Below are 24,097 nucleotides of genomic sequence, written 5' to 3' on the forward strand. Positions count from 1 at the left end.
TTCTTTCTTGTGTGGTAAGATACCCAGTTGAGTGTGTATGGTATTCCCTCCTCAGGTCAAATCCGATGACAGCAAGATTTACTCATTTCCCCTAACCTGCTCCCTCCTCCCTTCCTACAGAACCACTTTTTCTTGCCACTTTTATGTGAGATAATTTATCCCATTCTATCTCTCCCTTTCTCCCTCTCTCAATATATTCCTCTCTTATCCCTTAAATTGATTTTATTGTTTTAGATATCATCCCTTCATATTCAACCCACCCTGTGCCCTTTCTCTCTCTCTCTCTCTCTCTCTTTATGTATATATATATATATATATATGTATACACATACACCTACATATATACATACATAGACACACACATATGTGTGTATATATATATGTATATATATATATATACACATATATATGCATATTCCTTTCAGCTACTATGATATTGAGGTCTCATGAATCATACACATCATCTTTCTATGTCGGAATGTAAACAAAACAGTTCAACTTTAGTAAGTCCCTTATGATTTCTCTTTCTTGTTTAAATTTTCATGCTTCTCTTGATTCTTGTGTTTGAAAGTCAAATTTTCTATTCAGCTCTGGTCTTTTCACTGAGAAAGCTTGAAAGTCCTCTATTTTATTGAAAATCCATATTTTGCCTTGGAGCATGATACTCAGTTTTGCTGGGTAGGTGATTCTTGGTTTTAATCCTAGCTCCATTGACCTCCGGAACATCTTATTCCAAGCTCTTCGGTCCCTTAATGTGGAAGCTGCCAGATCCTGTATTATCCTGATTGTTTTTCCACAATATTCAAATTGTTTCTTTCTGGCTGCTTGCAGTATTTTCTCCTTGACCTGGGAGTGCTGGAATTTGGTGACAATGTTCCTAGAAGTTTTCTTTTCGGGATCTATTTGAAGAGGCTATCTGTGGATTCTTTCAATTTCTCTTTTACCCTCTGGCTCTAGAATATCAGGACAATACTCCTTGATAATTTCATGAAAGGTGATATCTAGACTTTGTTTTTGATCATGGCTTTCAGGTAGTCCAATAATTTTTAAATGATCTCTCCTGGAACTATTTTCTAGGTCAGTGGTTTTTCCAATGAGATATTTCACAATGTCTTCCATTTTTTCATTCCTTTGGTTCTGTTTTATAATATCTTGATTTCTCATCAAGTCACTAGCTTCCCCTTGCTCCAATCTCATTTGTTTTTCTTTAAATTTATTTATTTAATTTAACATATTTGGTTTTCAGCATTGATTTTCACAACAGTTTGAATTACAAATTTTCTCCCCATTTCTACCCTCCCCCCCCCACTCCAAGATGGCATATATTCTGGTTGCCCTGTTCCCCAGTCAGCCCTTCCCTCTATCACTCCCCTCCCCTCTCATCCCCTTTTCCCTTCCTTTCTTGTAGGGCAAGATAAATTTCTACACCCCATTGCCTGTGTATCTTATTTTTTTGTTGCATGCAAAAACTTTTTTTTTGAACATCTGCTTTTAAAACTTTGAGTTCCAAATTCTCTCCACTCTTCCCTTCCCACTCACTCTCCCTAAGAAGTCGAGCAATTCAACCTAGGCCACACATGTATCATTATATATAACCCTTCCACAATACTCATGCTGTGAAAGGCTAATTACATTTTGCTCCTTCCCAACCATCCCGCTTTATTGAATTTTCTCCCTTGACCCTGTCCCCTTTCCAAAGTGTTTGTTTTGATTACCTCCACCCCCATCTGCCCTCCCCTCCATCATCCCCCCCCTTTATTTTTTTTTATCTTCCTCCCTCTTCTTTCCTGTGGGGTAAGATACCCAACTGAGTATGTATGGTATTCCCCCTCAGGCCAAATCTGATGAGAGCAAAGTTCACTCATTCCCCCCTCACCTGCCCTCTCCCTTCCTCCCACAGAACTGCTTCCTCTTGCCACCTTTATGCGAGATAATCCACCCCATTCTATCTCTCCCTATCTCCCTCTCTCAGTATGTTGCTCTCTCATCCCTTAATTTCATTTTATTTCTTTTAGATATCTTCCCTTCATCTTCAACTCACCCTGTGTCTGCTCCCTCTCTTTTACATATATATATATACATATATATGTATATATATAAACACACACACATATATATACACATACATACACATACATACATATGCACATAGATATATACATACATACACATTCACTTATATATATACATAAACATATATATATATATATATATATATATATATATATATATATATATATGCATATTCCCTTCAACTACCCTAATAGTGAGGTCTCATGAATCATACACATCATCTTTCCATGTAGGAATGTAAACAAAACAGTTCAACTTTAGTAAGTCCCTTGCAATTTCCGTTTCTTGATTACCTTTTCATGCTTCTCTTGATTCTTGTGTTTGAAAGTCAAATTTTCTATTCAGTTCTGGTCTTTTTACTGAGAAAGCTTGAAAGTCCTCTATTTTATTGAAAGTCCATATTTTGCCTTGGAACATGATACTCAGTTTTGCTGGGTAGGTGATTCTAGGTTTTAATCCTAGCTCCATTGACCTCCGGAATATCGCATTCCAAGCCCTTCGATCTCTTAACGTAGAAGCTGCCAGATCTTGGGTTATTCTGATTGGGTTTCCACAATACTCAAATTGTTTGTTTCTGGCTGCTTGCAGTATTTTCTCCTTGATCTGGGAGCTCTGGAATTTGGCAACAATATTCCTAGGAGATTACTTTTTGGGATCTATTTGAGGAGGCGATCGATGGATTCTTTCAATTTCTATTTTGCCCTGTGGCTCTAGAATATCAGGGCAGTTCTCCTTGATAATTTCTTGAAAGATGGTATCTAGGCTCTTTTTTTGACCATGGCTTTCAGGTAGTCCAATAATTTTTAAGTATCGCTCCTGGATCTATTTCCCAGGTCAGTGGGTTTTCCAAGGAGATATTTCACATTGTCTTCCATTTTTTCATTCCTTTGGTTCTGTTTTATAATATCCTGATTTCTCATAAAGTCACTAGCTTCCACTTGCTCCAATCTAATTTTTAAAGTAGTATTTTCTTCAGTGGTCTTTTGGACCTCCTTTTCCATTTGGCTAATTCTGCCTTTCAAGGCATTCTTCTCCTCATTGGCTTTTTGCAGCTCTTTTGCCATTTGAGTTAGTCAGTTTTTTAAGGTGTTGTTCTCTTCAGTGTATTTTTCAGTATTTTTTTGGGTCTCCTTTAGCAAGTCATTGACTTGTTTTTCATGGTTTTCTCGCATCCTTCTCATTTCTCTTCCCAATTTTTCCTCTACTTCTCTAACTTGCTTTTCCAAATCCTTTTTGTGTACTTCTATGGCCTGGGGCCAGTTCATGTTTTTTTTGGAGGCTTTTGTTGTAGGCTCTATGACTTTGTTGTCTTCTTTAGGCTATATGTTTTGGTCTTCTTTGTCACCAAAGAAAGAATCCAAAGTCTGAGACGGAATCTGGGTGTGTTTTCGCTGCCTGGCCATATTCCCAACCAACTAACTTGACCCTTGAATTTTTCAGTGGGGTATGACTGCTTGTAGACTAATGAGTTCTATGTTCCACGTTTGGGGGGGAGGTGCCTGCTCTGTCAGACCCACACTACTCCTTCCCCAAGAACCCCCAGCCCGGGCTGTGCTTAGATCTTCAGCAGGCTTTTGCACCCCTGCTCTGATCCGCCATTTAATTCCTCCCACCAGGTGTGCCTGGGGCCAGAAGCAGCAGCAACTGTAGCTGCCCCACCTCCGCTGCCCCCGGGGCTGGAAGCCGAACCGGGAACTCCTTCCACTCCTGCAGCTTTTCCCACTAACCTTCTCCGCAGTCTTTGGTGTTTGTGGGTCGAGGGCTCTGGTAACTGCCGCAGCTCACATATTCAGGGCGCTAGGGGCCCCATCCACGCGACTCCAAGTTTGGTTGTTCCACGCCGCTCAGGCTGGGCTCTGCTCCACTCCGTTCCCAGCACCCAGCTTCCAGCTCCCAGCTCTGTATGGGATAGACCTCACCCAGAGACCATCCAGGCTGTCCTGGGCTGGAGCCCTGCTTCCCTCTGCTGTTCTGTGGGTTCTGCCATTCTAGAATTGGTTTAGAGCCATTTTTTTATAGGTTTTTGGAGGGACTCCGTATGGAGCTCACTCTAGTCCCTGCTTACCAGCCGCCATCTTGGCTCTGCCCCCTCCAATCTCATTTTTAAGGTAGTATTTTCTTCAGTGGTCCGTTGGACCTCCTTTTCCATTTGGCTAATTCTACCTTTCAAGGCATTCTTCTCCTCATTGGCTTTTTGGAGCTCTTTTGCCATTTGAGTTAGTCTATTTTTTAAAGTGTTGTTTTCTTCAGTGTATTTTTCAGTATTTTTTTGGGTCTCCTTTAGCAAGTCATTGATTTGTTTTTCATGGTTTTCTTGCATCATTCTCATTTCTCTTCCCAATTTTTCTTCTGTTTGTCTAACTTGCTTTTCCAAATCCTTTTTGAGCTCTTCCATGGCCTGAGACCAGTTCATGTTTTTCTTGGAGGCTTTTGGTGTAGGCTTTTGAACTTTGTTGACTTCTTCTGGCCATATGTTTTGGTCTTCTTTGTCACCAAAGGAAGATTCCAAAGTCTGAGACTGAGTCTGAGTGCGTTTTCACTGCCTGGCCATGTTCCCAGCCAACCTACTTGACCCTTGAGTTTTTCATCGGGGTATGACTGCTTGTAGAGCAAAGAGTACTTTGTTCCAAGCTTGAGGAGATGCACCATTGATTTCAGAGCTATTTCTATACAGCCAGCTCTGCCACCCCAGCACTCCTCCTTCCTCAAGAACCACCAACCCGGACCTGACACAAATCTTCAGCAGGCTCTTCACTCTTGCTCTGATCCGCCTCTTAATTCCTCCCACCAGGTGGGCCTGAGGCCGGAAGTAACTGCAGCTGTAGCTGCACCTCCCCCGCTGCCCCTGGGGCGGTGGCCGAACCTCGAACTCTGTCCCTCACAGCTTTCCCCACTAACCTTCTCTGTTGTCTTTGGTGTTTGTGGGTTGAGAAGTCTGGGAACTGCCACAGCTCACTAATTCAGGATGCTAGGGCCTGTCCTGCCCGGCTCCTGGTCTGGCTGGTCCTGCTGCCTCCCATGCTGAGCTCTGCTCCCCTCCACTCTGTGCATGATAGACCGCATCCAGCGACCATCCAGGCTGTCCTGGGCTGAATCCCTGCTTCCCTCTGCTATTTTGTGGGTTCTGCAGTTATAGAATTTGTTCAGAGCCAGTTTTTTATAGGGTTTCGGAGGGATGTGGTGGGGAGCTCATGAAAGTCCCTGCTTTCCAGCTGCCATCTTGGCTCCACCCCCCTCCCTCAGTCATCTTAATGGTAGAAAGTACTGTTAACTTGTACTGGGTTTGCTTTTTATTGACCTAAAGAATCCCTAGATATTTTAGAACTTTGTAAAAGAAGTATTTATGCTCTCTAACGATTTTTATGGAAATTTTGTTTTGAAAAGGCATGTAAAATTGAGGAGAAGATTATTCTAATATGAGTTTTTTGAAGTTATAAAATAATCTAAGAACAAATAGCTTTATAGGATTGTCTTTTATAAATGTACATAAAACTGTTGTAGTAATCATGATTCATATTGATTTACATGGCCCTGAGTGGTTGAAAAGTATTTTCTCCTGCATTATCTTATTTGACCCTCACAGTTGCCTTGTGAGGTAAATAGCGCAAATACTGTCATCCCCATGTTTCTGAGGAGGAAACGGAATCTGAGAGATGTTAAGTTGAATGTCTAATATCCCATTGCAATTTGATTGTAGAACTAGGGATGAAACCTATGTTTCCTGACACCAAATATAGTGCTCTTTCTGCCACACCACATTGCCTCATTTCCATTAATATAGAATTATATGACTACCATGTGCTTTCATTTATATTATCTCGTTTGATCCTTACAACACAGTGAATTAAATCTTGTGTAACGGAAAAAAAACATGGATGTAAGACACAAAAGACTATCATCCTGGCTCTGAAATCCTTGTGATCATAGGCAAGTCATGACACCAATGAAGGGCCTCAGTTTCCTCATTTGTAAGGAGATGATGTTAGACTAGATGACCTCCAAGGTCTCTTTCAAGTTCTAAATCTTCAATCTTAGGACCCATGAGATGCTTTGTAAGATGTAACTTATTTGTAAAATGATGCAAGTCTTTTATCTTCTTTTTGCATATCAGAAAAGTTTTTCTTGAGTTATACTAATCTCCCACAGCCATATGGCTAGTGAGAGCCAGGCCTCAAATCTGGATCTTTCTGACTTAAAGTTCAGTATTCTTTCTACTACACTCCATTATTTCCTATCACTCACACTTTATGTCTTGGCTTCTCAATGTCTTTTTGACTCTTAAAATAAGCAAAAACTATTTTGTCAACCATTTGAATGTTCTAGAATAGGCCTTATTTATTTTTAATTTTTTTCATGAAAAGCATATTTGTATATTAGCCATGTTGCAAAAGAAGACAAACAAAAAGGAGAAAAATAAAGCTAAAAAGTATGCTCAATCTGCATTCATTGGTTCTGTCTGTACAAGTGGATAGCTTTTTTCATTATAGGTCCCTTGGAATTGTATTGCTAGAATGATGGCTAAGTCATTCATACTTGATCGCCATTGCAATTTTGCAGTTACTGTATACAATATTCTCTTGGTTCTGCTCACTTCACTTTGTATTAGTTCATATAAGTCTTCCCACAGCTTTTTGAAATCATCCTCCTTATCATTTCTTACAACATAATAGTATTCCGTCATAATCATGTACTATAACTTGCTCAGCCATTTCCCAATTGATAGGCGTTATCAATTTCCATTTTTGCATAAATAGGTCCTTTTCCCTTTTCTTTGGTCTCTCTGGGATACAGACCTAGTAGCGGTATTGCTGAGTCAGAGGGTATACACAGTTTTATGGCCCTTTGGGCATAGTTCCAAATTGTTCTTCAGAATGGTTGGATCAGTTCACAATTCCACCAGAAGTACATTAGTGTCTCAATTTTCCCACACCTCATTCAGCATTTGTCCCTTCCATTTTCTGCTATTTTAGTCAATCTGATATGTATGAGGTGGTACCTCAGAGTTGTTTTAATTGCATTTCTCTAATCAGTAGTGATTTAGAGCATTTTTCATGAATGAAATGAAATGAAATGAAAACTGCCAAGCAGGCCTCATTTACCCTGCATTTAGATAGTGGAAAGCATGATGCACCTAGTTTTGAAACCAGGCTGAGGAGAGCTTACTGACCCCATACTAGATTTATACACTTGAAAAAAGCAGATGTACCTCCTACTCTTCTGTAAGGCTAAGCACTTATGTCAGTCTGGGCAAAGAACTGGGAACAGATAGCCATTTAAAGCAGAGATTTCATGCATTCATATCCCAGGGATTGTTTAAAGAAGCTCAGAGGATATTATGTTGCTCTTCTGCCCTTTTTTAGACAAATATCTGTTCAGACTAAAAAGATGAGGAAATAAAAGTTGTAGTAAATTTGGATGTAAAACAGTATGCATTTTTTGAGCTACTGGGCTACAGTACCCTTTTAATCAGGACAAGATCATGGATTCTCAGTAGGCTTGATTATGGAGAGGGGAGGGGTAAATGGCAAGTCATTTGTAAAAACATAGGATTATCGAATTTAGAGTTGGAAAGGATCTTTGAAATAATTTAATCCAATCCTCTCATTTGCAGATGAGCAAACCAAGGCCATGATAGCTCTCTTTAAATACATGAAGGGTGTAAGGTAAGCTGGGAGGGATTTTTTTTTACTGTTTTCTCTTTTGGAGCACTTGTGTGCCTTTGACGAGTCACTAAATCAGGAGTTTTTTGATGACCTGCTTACCTCAAGGGAAAGCTTAGTTTAAATTGGTTTGAGTGGCATGGTTGTGATGCCCTTTGACCCTGGACAGGCTATATAAACTCAGAGGTTAGCATTTCCTTTGGAGCTCTCACTCCTGGAAGAGTGGACCCCCCCCCCCCCCCGCCAGCTTTGAAGAAAACCCAGATGCTGGTGCTTCTCTTTTTGGTAACTATGTATGTGATGTCTTGACTAGACAAAACCTGTCTGTTGAATTGTGTTATTTCATCTGTTGATGTTTTCTGTTTGTAATTTCTGTTTATATTTGCTCTGAAGTTCAGGGTGCTGGCTTTTCCTCCTGAACTAAGTGAATGATATATGTATGTTTGATCAAAGTGAGATTGTTAACTCTTTAAAGTTGCTTTCCTTAGAAAAGCAGATCAAAGAACCTGTGCTGGCACCCTTCTGTGTGCTGGTGTTGTTGGATCTTACACCCCCACAGAAGCTGCTAGCAGCATTGTTGTTACAAAGGGTTATCTCATGGAAAGATTAGACTTCTGTGTGGCTTCAGCGTGCAGAATGAAGACCAGTGAGTAAACATTCTCAGGGTATACTGCCAAGTACCTTAAATTTAGAGTCAGAAGGACAAGGTTCAAAACTGCATGACTTGATAAAATGACTGAATCTCTACAGGCCTCAGTAAATCCTGGAATATTCCTTTGCTCCTGCTCCCTTTTTTCCACTGGTGAGTTCCTTCTATGGTCTCCATTTCGGGAAGGGGCCCAGCCCAGTCATCTTTTATTCCCCTCCCTGCCATGCTTCTGACTCAGTTTCATCATTAGGCTCTTTCACAGGTGCCTTCCTCCCTTCTCCTGTTTTTCAGTTTCCTTTATACATTGTCTTCTCCTATTAGAATGAAAGGTCCCTGAGGGTAGAGACTGTCTTTCCTTTTGCTTATATTTGCACCTCAGGGCTTAGCATATAGTAAGCACTAAATAAATGCTTATTATCTACCTTCCTTAGCTCTTTTATCTGTGAAAAAAGTGGAAAATATATCCTACTCTTGTTCCCTCATGAAAGACATTGACAGTCAGCTTTGTCACTGTTACCTGTATCCCTTTCAACTGGGTTAAGACTCCACAGAGGAACCAAAACACACTTTGAATCATTTTGCAGATAAACTTCTAGGACAATTGCATAATCTTTTTCTTTTCTTCTCCTTGCTCATATTTAAGAAAAACAAAGATATTACATTTCAGATAATGGTTTCCTATTCAAGGTATTTCTTTAAACAAAATCATTGATGTGAACTCAAACAGCTTGTCTTGATCAAACAGATAGCTTCATTTGCCTGAGGATACCTTTTTATTAAACAATACCAGTAATTTTGAAATTGGTCCTTCGTGTAGGTATGAATTAAACCAGAAGAATCAAACAAGAACCAATCTCTAGCCCATTTCAAATGTGCGCACAAAGTAAACATTAACCAAAAGAAAGCTTGCATTTTCACAGCCCAGAAAGAATAAAATGTTGCACAAACAAAAGATTGATCATAAATTTGTCAATCATTTCAAAGTGTAGAAAAACATGCTTTCTAGCTATTGTGATTGAGTACCTGCTTTCAGTACACAGCGGATCAAGCTGCAGTTGCCCAGAGGTCCCAGCTTCCTCCTGAGAGAGGTCTTTGCCAATGGTATCATGACAGGCTATTGCTTTTGCAAGCTTTGGACTGTTTTGTGGGTTTCACTTCTATTGTGCATGCACCCAGAGATATGGCCAGAAGTTCTTGCACCCTGGGCAGGTACCTCAAATTGCCTGACACAAGCATGCCCTCAGTTGTAGGGGGGTAATGGGGAACAGCGTAGGACAGCTCAAGAACTTAATCCAGCTTTCCATCTGGTAGCTTCCTAGTTTAAGTAATTGTCCTTGATAACCAGGGACTAAATTAACCAATCAACCAATCTACCACTAGAAAAAGGATTCCAGCAGGCAGCTAGGTGGCACAGTGAGTAGAGCAGCAGCTCTGGAGTCAGGAGGACCTGAGTTCAAATCCAGCCTCAGATACTTGACACATGTACTAGCTGTGTGACCTTGGGCAAGTCACTTAACCCCAATTCCCCTGCGGAAAAAAAAAAGTATTCCAAATACATGCCTAGAGCTAAGTTTTGTGGTTTCTCTGTTAGAAAAGAGTGCAAATGCTTTCTCTAAATTTCATGTCCTCATTTTCCCACCTATTTACAGCACCACATACACAACCCACTTTTGTGCATTTGATTCCCCTTGCTTTGATTCACCAAATCCTAATGTTTACTGTTTTGCCACTGCATGATTCACAGTCATGAACTGATTGAAGTATTTATGTTGTTTGTGGGGAAAAAAAAAACATTGAAAGAATGCTGGTGCTGGAGTCAAAGGGCCTGAGTTCAAATCCTGAGTCTGCTAACTACTATCTTTCCTACCTAAGGAGAGTTATTTAACCCCTCTATGCCTCTGTTTCTTCATCCATAAACTGTAGAGGTTGAACCTCTAAGGTTCCTTCCTTCTCTTAAACCTATGGTCCTGTTCTGTAAATAGCCTGCCCCCACAATTCATCCCTCTGCAATTGTTCCAGTATGGACAATCTGCCCGAATGGGGAACCTGTACATTTTCTGGCTGTTGAATACTTAAGTGATGGCTTTACTACTATATGTCTCAGTGGGTAGGGCTTTTGCATTCTGGGAGCAAGTCCATGGCAAGAAGTGACACATGTTCTTGTCAATATTATTTGTCCAGTAGTAGCTAATTTGCTGTGTGAGTGCTGCAGTAAGATTTCCAGAGGCTTGACCAACACAGTTGACACAGTTCTACTGCCACAATTGACAAGTCAGCGCAAGTTGAGAACAGGAATCTTATAGGAAATGTGTGATGTGGAGCTAAAAACAGAATTGAGAGCACAGTAGGAGTGAGGAGCTGCCATCTCCATTCTAGACTGGGTGACTTGTAGGTGGGCACCTGATGCCAAAAAGTCTGAGAGACAGCAAAAAGTAGAGCTGAGTTGGCTAATGATCCTCTGCTATTCATTGACTCAACCAAAGAAAACCAGCATAGAAGAACAATGGTCCTCAGCATACAGTGGTGTACCATTGCAGGATAAATCACACAGCATCTCTTGGTTTGGTTTCCATTACCCTCTTAGAAAGGAAAAGTCTAATAACTGGCATTTAGTATGGAGTTCAGTGGCTATAACATGAGACCTGGAGTTAGGAAGACTTTTTGAATCTTGCCTCAGATACTTCCTAGCTAAATGAGCCTGGGAAAGTAATTTTTAACCAAGCCCCAGTTTCTTCATCCATAAATTGGGGCTAATAATTGCACCTACCTCACAGGGTTGTTCTGAGGATCAAATGACATGTATGTGCTTTGTACATCTTGGATCTCTGTGTAAATGCAAACTGTGGGATAAATGCCAGCTATCATTCAATGAATTCTGCTCAACTGCTGCTTGCTGCCAATAAGAACACTTTGTTTTCACTTGGCAGGTACACTAGTTTATCTCCCCTGTAGTATCCCAGGGCTCTCTTCATTCGGGAGCACTGCACCATATCTTCATGTGGATAGAACACAGACCTCACCTCTTCCTCTTGGATCCCCTTGATTCCTATTATCTTGAGCTAATCCTCAACTCTTTCAAAAGGCCTTTCCAGATTGTCTCAATTTGTGCTCTCCTGTCCTACACCAAAGTCACTTTGTGTTTACCTTATATCCTGAGAGTGGGTGTGGTGAAATGGATAGTGAATCAAACATTTGAATGCTTACTATGTGTTAAGGAGTGGGGATACAAAGAAAAGAAACAAACAAAAAAAACAGTCACTGCTGTCAAGGGCAGGTAGGTGGAGCAGTGGATAGAGCTCTGGCCTGGAGTTCCAGAAGATCAGAGTTCAAATCTGAACTCAGACACTTATTACCTATGTGTCCCTGGGCGAGTCACTTAGCCCTTTTTGCCTTGATTTTCTCATTTGTAAAATGAACTGGAAAAGGAAATGGCAAATCGCTCTAATGTCTTTGCCACAAAAATCCCAAATGTGGTCATGAAGACTCAGACACAACTGAACACCACATCAACAACTCTCAAGGAACTTACAGTCTAACAGGAAGGAGAGAGATAGCTGGCCTTGGCATAAGGAAGATCTGAGTTTACAACTTATCTCTCATAATGCCGACTAAATCACTTAACTTCTCAATGTCCAAGTCAGTTCTCTAAGACTATTTGGTACAGAGAAGTTATATTTCTGCATTGGATGGGGGAGGAGGGTGCCTTCAGTATGTTTCCTCCATCCCTGAAATCACAGGCCCAACAAAATATTTCCCATGTATCTCCAGTCCAGTTTTCTGGATCCTACTTCTTCCTCAGCAATGCTTTAAATTTGACCATTTAATACCTGGAGAAGTAACCTATGTGGCTTCTGACACATCTCAGCTATCTTTAAGACAAGTCTATTCACTTGCTTATCTATGGCTTCTGTCCATTCTGGTCCTTACAGTCTTAGTTACAGAGCCTTCTTTGTCTGCAATTAGCTTCTGACATTGAAATTGCAGGTCCTCCTTTTCACACTGAATTATGTTAAGCACTGCAAGGAAAAAGCCAGCCCATTATTCATTCAGTCAAGGTTAAGGTATGTCGAGATCCCAAATTCCATATATGACTGAGAAATCGGGTCATTAGGGATAGATAATTGGAATTTATTATATCATATTATTGTACAAACTATTTGGATTCTTTTATCAACAACTAATGAAAATCAAGGAGGTTAGTTGAGTTTTTCTAAACCATTATCCAACTGACAGTGTATTTTCTTGATAACTTATGGAAAAATCTATCAAATCAAAAACATAACTACTCAATAAAAAGTTAAATAATACAACCTAGATGCTCATGAGACATTTAATTATGACGTGAGCTTCTTGTTTCATTCACTTCATTTGCATTGCCAGTGTCTAGCAAAGAGCCTGACATGTAGTAGACACTTCTAATAAATGCTTGTTGATTGAAATCATTTTGTGCTCTATATAGCATTGTAGAGTTAAACTGATTAATTTTTTTTTAAAAATATAGCTGGAATTTTACAATGTTCTTTCCTTCCATTTATGTATAGTGTCAGCCGTCAGGAGATAGGTATGGTCATATAAAACCAATTCCTTTTTCCACCCACCATGGGAATTCAGTTGAAGCCTTTCTATTCTTTAATAGTTGGTTTTTTCCCCACTATCCTTTCCCCATAGTTTGGACACTATTCCCCTGTTAAGATTCAAGAGGTTGTTCTATCCAGCTCTTACTGACAGACTTAAGTGAGCATTAAGCTTAGAAAATTATTTGTCAATCCAATGGTGAGGGTAGAGCACCCCTGAGCCTTTGTGGTCTCTCTTTCATCTTGCCTTTAATCCCTTTGAACCATCTGTGAGGTAGTTTTGGAAAGTTTGTGTACAAATACATGCTTCCTACTCTACTTTAGGATTGCAAAGGGTGAACATGTACCTTTCTTCCTTCCTTCCATCATTCCTTCTTTTCTTCCTTCCTTCCTTCCTTCCTTCCTTCCTTCCTTCCTTCCTTCCTTTTTTTCTTCCTTTCTCTACTTTTTTTTTTAGATTCTTCAGTGGTTCGAGGTTTGTTTGTTTGTTTTCCTTTTCAATATTGTATTTATATATATATATCACTCCTAAATTCCAGTCTCTATAACATATAACTTCCAAGAGATCAGGCAATGTACCTTGTTGTGCTTTCCCAAGCCCTTTTTAATGATATATACATTTTTCATTTTGGGGATTTGATTTCAAACCATAGTACACGAAATCTGCAGTCACGCCCTTTCTATAAAACCAGAAAGGTCACAAGTAAGATTTGTTTAGCACATAGAAGGGAGCAATATTCTGGAAAACACAGAAATTCTGGTTCCCTGAAAAGTTTATTTTTCTAATCCACAGTCTGACTCCAGAGGAATTTAGAAGTGTAGGTATAAATATATTTAGATGTGCATGAAATTAGTGTTTTGATGTTTTTTGTCATCAAAGATCCTAAGCTTTTTAATGCAAATTAAGCTCCAAAGTGCTAGATTCTACAAAATTTTTATAACACTTTCTACATAAATCATTTCATAGTGCTTCAGAATCAATACCAAAATTGAAAAATATTTACTTTCCAATAGTGAAAAGCAGTTATAGAAAACAGCATTCTCTTCTTGCTCTGGTGGAAAAAAAACCAAAGCAAAACAATTATTTCCCCTTGAAAAGAAATTTGTGGTGGATCTGCAAGGTTCAGAAAGTTGTTTCTAATTTTCAGAGCAAAGTAGAAACTGAGAATATCAGTGTAATTAGGAACCTTGGGGAAGTGTATTATTTTGTTTTACCACCAATTTATTTTAGTTTTTGTTTCTGGTCTTTAATGAAACACTTTATTGAAATTATTTTTGCCTATATAGTACATTTTTATACATGTTTATTGCTGTTTTCTATTTCTTATATCACTACAGTATCCCAAGCATCCCTCCCCTCCTCATCTCAGAAAGCCATCCTATATGACACATAGAATTTTTTAGAGAGGAAAAAGATCAAAAAAGAGTCAACACAACTGCTCTATACATTGAAAATTTCTAAAAGTGTGTGCAATGTGTAACAGTAGTTTACCTCCCATGTCCCTGAAGGGGTAGATTGGAAGTGCCTTTTCATATACCTTCATTTGAGTCCCACTTGATCTTTATAATTTTTAACACTTACTTTTGATTTTTTCTTCTGTATTATTGTTTTTTCTACTCACATTGTTGTAGATACTGTATATATAGCTTTCTTGGATCCGCATCCTTCGCCCTACATTAGTTCAAACAGATCCTTCTATGGTTCTCTGTATTCATCACAAACGTCACTGGTTATAGTACTGTGATATTACATTACTTTCATTTACCACAGTTCGTTGGGCATTCCACAATTGACGAGCAGCTACTTTGTTTCCAATTCCTAGCTATCACAAAAAGGGCTGCTATAGACATTTTGGAGTATATGGGGACTTTTTTCTTATCAATTACTTTCTTGGGGCATAAACCCAGTAATGGAGTCTCTCATTCAAATGGAATAGATTGTTATAGTTGCTTTATTGCATAATTCCAAATTACTTTCCAAAATGTGTGTAACATTTTATAGCTCCATCAACAATGTATTTATTAATGTACCCATCTTTCCACTTTCTAAGCTCTCCAACATTGACTGTTGACATTTTAAAATATTTTTTGCCAATTTTTGGGGTGCGAAGTGAAATCTCAGAGTTATTTTGATGTGCATTGCTCTTATTATTAGTGATTTGGAGCTTTTTTGACATTTGTGAATACTTTGCAGTTAAGAATTTTTTGTTCATATTCTTTGACCATTTACCTATTGGTGAATGAATGTCACTAGGGTTAAACATTTAATAATTATTTGTTTGTCTTGGATTCAAAAGACTTATCAGATTAATTTGATATAAAGATTTTCCCCCATTTCTGACCACTTCCTTTCTTATCCTACATGGAAGAACAATGTTGCTGTAGAAGCTTTTCAGTTTCATGTAGTCAAAGTTGCTTATTTTATCTTTTGTAATTGCCATTTGGAACATATTATGGAGCATGTGCTTTCCACTATTCCGAGCAGTTTTTATCAAATAGGGAATTTTTCCCTAGGTAATTTATATTTTCCACTTTATCAAACATGGGATTACTGACTTCTGTAGCTGCTGAATATTCCATATTCTGTTTCACTGATCTGTTTCTCTATCCTTTATTATCAGATAATTTTGGTGACTGATATTTTACAGTGTAGTTTGAGGTCCAGAAGTGCTACTTTCCCTTTCATCCTTACTTCTCTTCATCATTTCCCTTGATATTCTAAACTTTTTATTTATCCACATGAATTTTGTTACTTTTGATTTTGATCAAGTTCTAGAATATATTCTATTTATTAGTAGATTGGTATAACATTAAAAAGTATAAATCAATTTTGGTAATATTGTGATTTTCATTATATTGGCATGGTCTAGCAATGAGTATTGAATATTCTTCCAGTTAATTAGGTTGCTCTTTATTTTTAAGGAGATATTTGTAACAGAATCTGTGTGCTTTTGCAGATTTATCTCCAGATATTTTATGCATGTTGTAGTTATTTGGAATGGGATTTCTCTTTCTATTATTGCTTCTTGTGTTTTGTTGCATAGAAATGCTTATGATTTCTGAGAATTTACCTAGTATCCTTTAATATTTATGAAGCTAATAATTGTGTCAGTATGTTTGCTGATTCCTTGCAGTTTTCCAAATAAGACATGATGTCATCAGTAAACAAGTATAGTTTTATCCTCTTGTTACCTAGCTTTATTCCTTTAATTCCTTTTTCTTGTCTTATTGTTATTGAAAGCATTTCTAGAATTACATACATATTATTATATGGGGCAAGTGTTATCCTTGCTTTACTCCCATATTTATTAGAAAAGGTTTTAAGTATGTTTCCATTGCATATGATGCTTGGTTTTGGTTATAAATAAATAAATTTTGTGATATTAATAAAAGGTTCCCTCTATGCTCATACTTTATGGTTTTATTTTAGCATAAAAGAATATTGTATTTTTTCAAAGATTTTTTCTGCATTCATTGATATGATCTTTTTTTTAGGTTTTGGTTTTTAATATGATAAATTATGTTAATTGTTTTCCTGATGTTGAATCTTTATTGCATTCCCTGTATAAGCGTCACTTGATCATAATGAATGTTCTCTTCTATAAATTCCTGTGGTCCCCTTGATAGGATTTTGTTTAAAAATTTTGAGTCAATGTTCATTAATGATATTGACCTATCATTTTATTTTCATATTTTTTATCTTCCCCTGGTATAGGTATTAGGATTATATTTCTCTCATAAAAAGATTGTAGCAGTGTTCTTTATTTTCAGTTTTTGAGAATAATGTGGGAACTATGGCTACTATTCTTTAAAATAGATTTCTCCTGTGAATCCATCAGGACCAGGAGTCCATCCCTCTCCCCTTTGGTAGTTGCTTTACAGCTAGATCTATTTCCTTTTCTGATATTTTTTTATGATGTCTTTCTCGTCTTCTGATAGTTTGGGAATTTCATATTTTTGAACATATTCCCCTATTTCTTATTTGTTCTTAGTTTTGTTAGCAAATAATTGCAAAATATGTTTGATTATTCTTTTTTTATTTCTTCTGGTTTTGCTTCATTTTACTTTACTTATTATTGCTATTTTATTGATTAGATTTTTTCCTCTATTTCTAGTCATATTAGCTGTGTTTATTAATTTTCTTAGTCTTTTCAAAGAACCAGATTTTAGATTTTTCAAAAACCATTTCCATGGTTTGTTGTTTCTAAATTTACTGATTTCCTACTAAATTTTAATAATTCTTGTTTTTTGCTTATTTTAGGATTTTTATTTGTTGATTTTCTAATTTTTGAAATGCACATTCTATTCGTTAGTTCTTTTTGTATTTTACTAATGTATGATTGTAAGCATATGATTTTCTTCCTGAAGGCCACTTTTGCTATATCCTAGAAATTTTGGAATGTTGCTTCATCATTTTCTTTTACATGGTTTTAATGGTTTCTGTGATTTGTTCTTTGACCCACTCATTATTTAAGATTTCATTGTTAAGTTTCCAATTAGATAAGTATATTTCTTCTATTCCTATTGCATTGTAGTCTTCAAAGAATATATTGACTATTTCAGCCTTTCTAGGCATGTTTGCAATATCTCATTGCCCTAGTACACAGTCGATTTTTGTAGACTTTTTATGGGTACAGAGAAATATGTGTATTATTTTGCTGTTTCACCCTAGTTTCTCCAGAAATGTTTTCTGTTCCACATTTTCTCTTTTGTTTCTCTTTCTGTTACTTGACCAAAACTAATAAAGGGATATTAAAGTCTCCTGTCAGTATTGTATTATTGTCTTTTTGAAGGTCACATGATGTTTCCCTTAAAAATTTGGATGCTAACAATTTTAACGCATACACGCTGATTATTGATATTGGTTTGCTATGTAAGTTTCCTTTCAGCATAACACTTTCATTGCTTATATTTTTAGTTTTTGAATGTTCATTTTTGCTTTGTTCAATAACACAATAGCAATTCCTCATTTTGGAGGGATTCATTTGATATATAATAAATTTTTTTCTATCCCTTAAGTTGTATTTTGTGTATGTCTTTGCTTTTTAAATTTTTTATAAGCAATATTGTGCTACATGTTGAGGATACAAATAGAAAAGTGAGATATACCTTAATCTCAGGGAACTCACATTCAAATTAAAGGAGGCATCAACATGGAATTTAGCTGTGGGGTGGTATTAGAGGGCCCAGTGATCCAAAGGTTGAAGCTATAGGATGGAAGGCAATACCCAAGTGTGTTTAAAGTGCATTGACAGGTCAGAAAAATATCAATGCCTAGGGCAATGGAGGGCATAGTGGCAGGGCATAGAGACAGAACATAATAAGGTATAACAATCCTCTATCTTATCAGAAGGATTATAGTTTGTAACTCTCTGCTTATCTAAGTAGTATAATCAGCCATTATACTCCTGAGAAATGACAGAGGGAGAAAGCATGGCTGGAAGGATCTTATCCACTATCGCTAGAATCAAGTAAGGATTCTGGGTTTTCTCTTGAAGAAGTGTAGTTGGATTGCTCAGCTTCTATACCCCATCCTGCCTATTCCTGCTGAACCCTATGAATGAGATATATCTATAGGCAAGTGATGTGAGTCTATGACCAAACAAAAGATAGCAAGGATCACAGGGAATAAAATGGGTAGCATTGATTACATGAAATTTAAGATTTTGCTCAAGCAAAACTAATGTTGCCAAAATTATAAGGAAAACCGGAAGCTGGGGGAAAAATCTTTTTTCTGCAAATTTCTTTGATAAAGGCCTCATTTCTCAAATATATAAGAAACTAAGTCAAATTTATAAAAAATGAGCCATCCCCCAATTAATAAATCTTAAAGTATATGAATAGTTTTCAGATGAAGAAATCAAAGCTATCAATAGACACATAAAATGCTCTAAATCACTATAAATTAAAGAAATGCAAATTAAAACAACTTTGAGATACACACCTATCAGATTTCTAACATGACAGAAAATGAAAAGGACAGATTCTGGAGGGGATGTGGAAAAAGTGGGACACTAATGCATTATTGGAGTTGTGAACTAGTCCAATCATCGTGGAGAACAATTTGGAACTCTGCCCAAAGGGCTATAAAACTGATCCTGCCCTTTGATCTAGCAATACTGCTTCTAGGTCTGTATGTAAAGAGATAAAAGAAAAAGGAAAAGAGCTATTTGTACAAAAATATTTATAATAACTTTCTTTGTGTTGGCAAAGAATTAGAATTGGAGGGAATGCTCATCAGTTGGGGAATGTTTGAACAAGTAGTGGTAAATGGTTGTGATGGAATACTATTTGCTATAAGAAATGATAAGCAGGATGGTTTCAGTACGACCTGGGAAGAGTTACTTGAACTGACGTAGAATGAAATAAGCAGAACCAGAGCATCATTGTGTACAGTAACAGCCATGTTGAAAAGATGATCAACTGTGAAAGACTTAGCTACTCTGATCAAGACAATGATCCTAGGGAGTGCCAAAGGACCCAGGACGAAAAATGCCATCTACCTCCAGAAAGAGAACTGATGACCTCTGGGTATGGATTGAAGCATACTTTTTTTAAAAAAAATTGCTTTCTGTTTTCATGTGTGTTTTATTTTGCAGTGTGGTCAATATAGAAGTATGTTTTTGCATAACTTCACATGTTTAATTGATATAATATTGCTTGCCTTCTTAATAAGTGGGGAAGTGGTGAGAAGGAGGGAGAGAATCTTGAACTCATTTTTTTTTCTTTTTGGCAGGGCAATCGGGGTTAAGTGACTTGCCCAAGGTCACACAACTAGTACATGTGTCAAGTGTCTGAGGCCAGATTTGAACTCAGGTCCTCCTGACTCCAAGGCTGGTGCTCTACTCACTGCGCCACCTAGCTGCCCCGAACTCAATTTAAAAAAAAATAAATGTCAAAAATATTTGTATGCAATTGGGAAATATTTAATAAAATAAACCAAATACATATTTTTAAATTACCCTGCAAATAGAAGAATTAAATGTAGCCTGGTATTACCTTTTTCATGATGAATCTGTGCTATCTTGTGGCAATTACCTTTCTATACACTCATGAATTATCTTTTTAATCATGCTTTCTTTAGTTTTGCTAGAAGAACAACATGGCATAGTCTATAGAAAGCTGGGCCTGGAATCTAGCTCTTCTTATGCAACCAAATAGGAACTATCCACTCTCATAGAGTGATTACAATCCAGTAGAGGGAATTCTCATTCTGAGAGTTTTTCATGCTGACAAAATCATAGATCCTTTTTGTTCTCCTGTATAATTCTGCCAAACGATATCATACTTCCTGGCTTATGATCCCGTTTTTGGAAATCAGGACATTTGCAGGTGTCCTGCCTTACAGTTTTTCAAAGGTCACTTATAGCAGCATCTCAATCACACCTCTCAATTCCCTAGTGCCGCCAGCGGCTGTGGCACTGAATGGCTGGAGATGGTCGAATGTCACAGAGAGTGAAAAGAGTACACAGGCCAGGTGGAAGAGTATAGTACAGCTCCGTTTATTAAGCTGAGGAAAAGGGCTTACATACCTTTTTAGGCAAGCAGATGAACAAGTTTACATGCGAGACATTTGTTACATTGCATGACTTCCTTGTGCTTTGTTCCCTTTTTGCCATAACAATATTGTGTTAATCAGCTCACAGGTGGCATTTAGCATGTGTGTGCCCTGGGGGTTTTGGAGAGAGCACATGTGTGCCGAGGAGGGGGCAGGGTTAGGAGAGCCCATGAGCTGAGTTATCAGCCCAAGGGCAAGAACAGGCTTCAGGGAAAACACGGCCTGTATCTTATCCCAGAATGGACTTTCTCAGAGCTGGCCCTCTACACCCTAGGATATTTTTTGTTGGGTTCTAGTGCCAAACTCATTGAGGACAACTAGGTGTTCTCTTACCATCTCTTCATTTCTCTTGGGTCTTGGTTCTCTATTCTTTTCATTTTGAAGGTCATTTTCTTTGACCTTCTTTGACCTCCTTTCTTTGAAGGAAAAACAGAAGCCAATCACATCTTCTCTCTGTCATTTGTTACTGTCATCCTACATTTCCCGAACAGTGGTCCTAGTTTTTCCTTGATCTTCTTGCGTCCAGCATACGTCAAGGAGTTATTTTTACATTTCTTACCATTCACTGAAAACTTCAGGATGTTCTGGGTTTTCTAGAATTGTGGATTTAGAGTTGTAAAGGACTTTAGATGTCATCTGGTCTGACCCAATAATTTTACTGATGAGGAAACTAAGAATCAAAGAGAATATGACTTGAGTTAGGATTTGAATCCAGATCCCCTGGTTCCAAAGCCAGTAGTCTTTCCATTGTACCACAATACCCTTTGTATTCAATCCCATTTACTTGCTCTTCTTCTCAACGTCTATAAAGAACTTTCAAAAATTTAAGCTGAAGGATTACTTTCCTGTGCAACTACATTAGTTTTCCTTTTGTTTCTCACTGGAAACAGCAGCTAGGTGGTGCAGTGGGTAGAGTTATGAAGACAAGTTTCAATCCATCCTCAGAAACCTGTGTGACCCTGGGCAAGTCACTTAGCTTCTGTCTGCCTTGGTTTTCTCAACAGTAAAATGGGAGTCATAATAGCACCTACCTCTCAGGATTGTTGTAAAGATCAAATGACATAATATTCTGAAATGCCTAGCTTCCTATCAAATGGAACATCTAAAAAGCATGCATTTATATACAAAGTCAATACCATTTGGCTGATGAAGTAACGTAGCATGTGATGCAGTGAATTTTAATACTTCTAAGTCTGTGCTTTGGCTGATGTTCAGTCCTCATTACTACTGAGTGTTCTCCTCAGAGTGATGGGAAATGAGTAATTAGACATAGTCTAATTAGAGTGGAATGGCCCCTGCCCCATCCAAGATGCAAGGATAAATCCTAAGACATGTAGCTGTCACAATGCTGTTATCGCTGTGATCCAGATTTTTCTTCAACTACTCAAATTTGTTTGTAAAACATGCACTTAACATTTGTTCACTGTGCTTTTCAAAGCAGATTCAGGCGCTGTAAGAAATGATTCTTTGACTCACAGAAGCACCATATATTAGAACTAGATGGAACAGTAAACAAAGCATTGAACCTAGAGTCAGGAAGAGCAGAGTTCAAATCCAGACTCTTGTTTTCTCCACACTTACTTGTTTTGTCACCCTGGGCAAGTCACTTGACCTCTGTCAGCCTCAGCTTCCCTCTCTGTAAACTGAAAATAATAACACTTACCTCCCAGGTTTGTTGTGAGGGTCCAATCCCATAATATTCTATGAGGTGCTTTGCAACCTAAAGTACTATATAAAACCAATTGTTTCTGTTATTATTATTAGTAGTAATAGTAGCAACAGTTTCAGAGCTGAAAGGGACTTTGGAAACTGTCTGATCCAGCCTCCTTATTTTAGAGATGAAGAAACTGAGGCCAGAGATTTTAAGAGATTGGCCTTAGGTCACACGTCTCTATTTAGTGCCTCTTTAAATTGCTCCCTAAATTCCAGATTCTTTCTATAGCCTCCTGATACATGCCTTCTTATTCAGCTGTCTTCCCTATAGTTCTACTATATAATATTGAGTTTTAGGGGCATTTTCTTGCATGTGAACTGTGCTTATCTTTAAAGTCTAATCAAACAGTGTTTAGTCGTAATAGTCCAATTGCCTTCTTAATTGTTTGTGGCTTGATTTCAGAGCCTGATGTAAAAACAAAACAGACCAAAATAAAGCATTTCAAGACAAGCTGCATTACCTCATCAACAAAGTGCATTTACTCAACTGCCAAATGTGCGTTATATGGATATTTTATTCTACAGGACCGCATTTATGAGGTATAAATAGGATATAGTGATTCAAAAATAGATTGATGGGGGTAGAGTCACTGTTCCTTTGAGTCGGATTGCCCCTGGTGGCAGCAGAAAGAGGGGGAATAATTGTATTTTTTGATAATATCTGTCATGACTGGCATCTCAATGTAATGATAGAATCAAATTTGGAAGGAATCTTGAGTCCATCTAGCTCAGCCCATACATGAACAAGAACCCCCTTTTAAATATTCTCAACAAATGGCCATCAAGCCTCTGTTTTAAGACCTCTAGTAATAGGAGAACCCTCCCCCTTCCAAACTATTGCATCCTACTTCTGAATAGCTCAGATTCTTAGGAAGTTGAGCATGATGATGATGGGCATCGCTTCTTCCAAACCCACTCTTAGGGGTCTCTAAAGGGTCTTCCAAGGCCCTGGATCATCAGAGATCCAATAATATAGAGGATGATCCCAACTCAGGAGCTGGGGGTAGCAGTCTCAGTTTGCCAGTAACTTCTTTCCATATCAGTAAAATGTGTATGGAGGTACAGTTATACTTCTCAGGATTATTTTGAAACATAACTCATTTCAAAGTAGAAATTCATTTCAAAGTAGAAATGAGTGAAAATTCTAAGGAGAACTTGAAATTCCCCAAACTAAGTCAATATATGCTTTGATACTTGTCAACTTCAATTCTAGAATTGGTTCAGGGAAAATACTGAAAATAATGTTAAGGGGGCGGGGGAAGGGTTCAGGACTAAACAATGAAAAAGGACAAGGGTTTGTAGGCCATTCACACACAGTGAGTTAGCAACGTTGCCTAGTGTATTAAGTATTGGATCTGGAATTAGGAAGAACTGAGTTCACTTTCAGCTTCGGACACTTACGAGCTATGTGACCTTGGGCAAGTCACTTATGCCTGTCTGCTTCATTTTTCTCAACCGTAAAAGGAGAATAATAATAGCACCTGCCTCCCAGGTTGTCGTAAGGATTAAATAAGATAATATTTGTAAAGTGCTTAATATGGTACATGGTATACAGTAGGTACTGGATAATTGCTCATTCCTTTCTTTTCCCTTCCTCTACTCCTAAGTATTATGCCAGCATATCATGAAGAGAGCTACAAAGGAATGATGTGCTGAATGCCATCATAGAGAAACAAAATTTATAACAATCTCAAATATATAGTATTTAACAGTAAGACTTGGAATACTATAGTCTCTGAAGAATTAAAACTTAAAAATTAATGTCACATAGAAAGGAACAGAAAAGTGCATGGTGGTTCTGAGCAGTCTGCAATGTCTAAACCAAAGAGAAACTTTTAAGATTGACAGGTATAAATGATGTCAGCAGGAG

This window comes from Trichosurus vulpecula, chromosome 2, assembly GCF_011100635.1.
Source record: "Trichosurus vulpecula isolate mTriVul1 chromosome 2, mTriVul1.pri, whole genome shotgun sequence".
NCBI lineage: Eukaryota > Metazoa > Chordata > Mammalia > Diprotodontia > Phalangeridae > Trichosurus > Trichosurus vulpecula.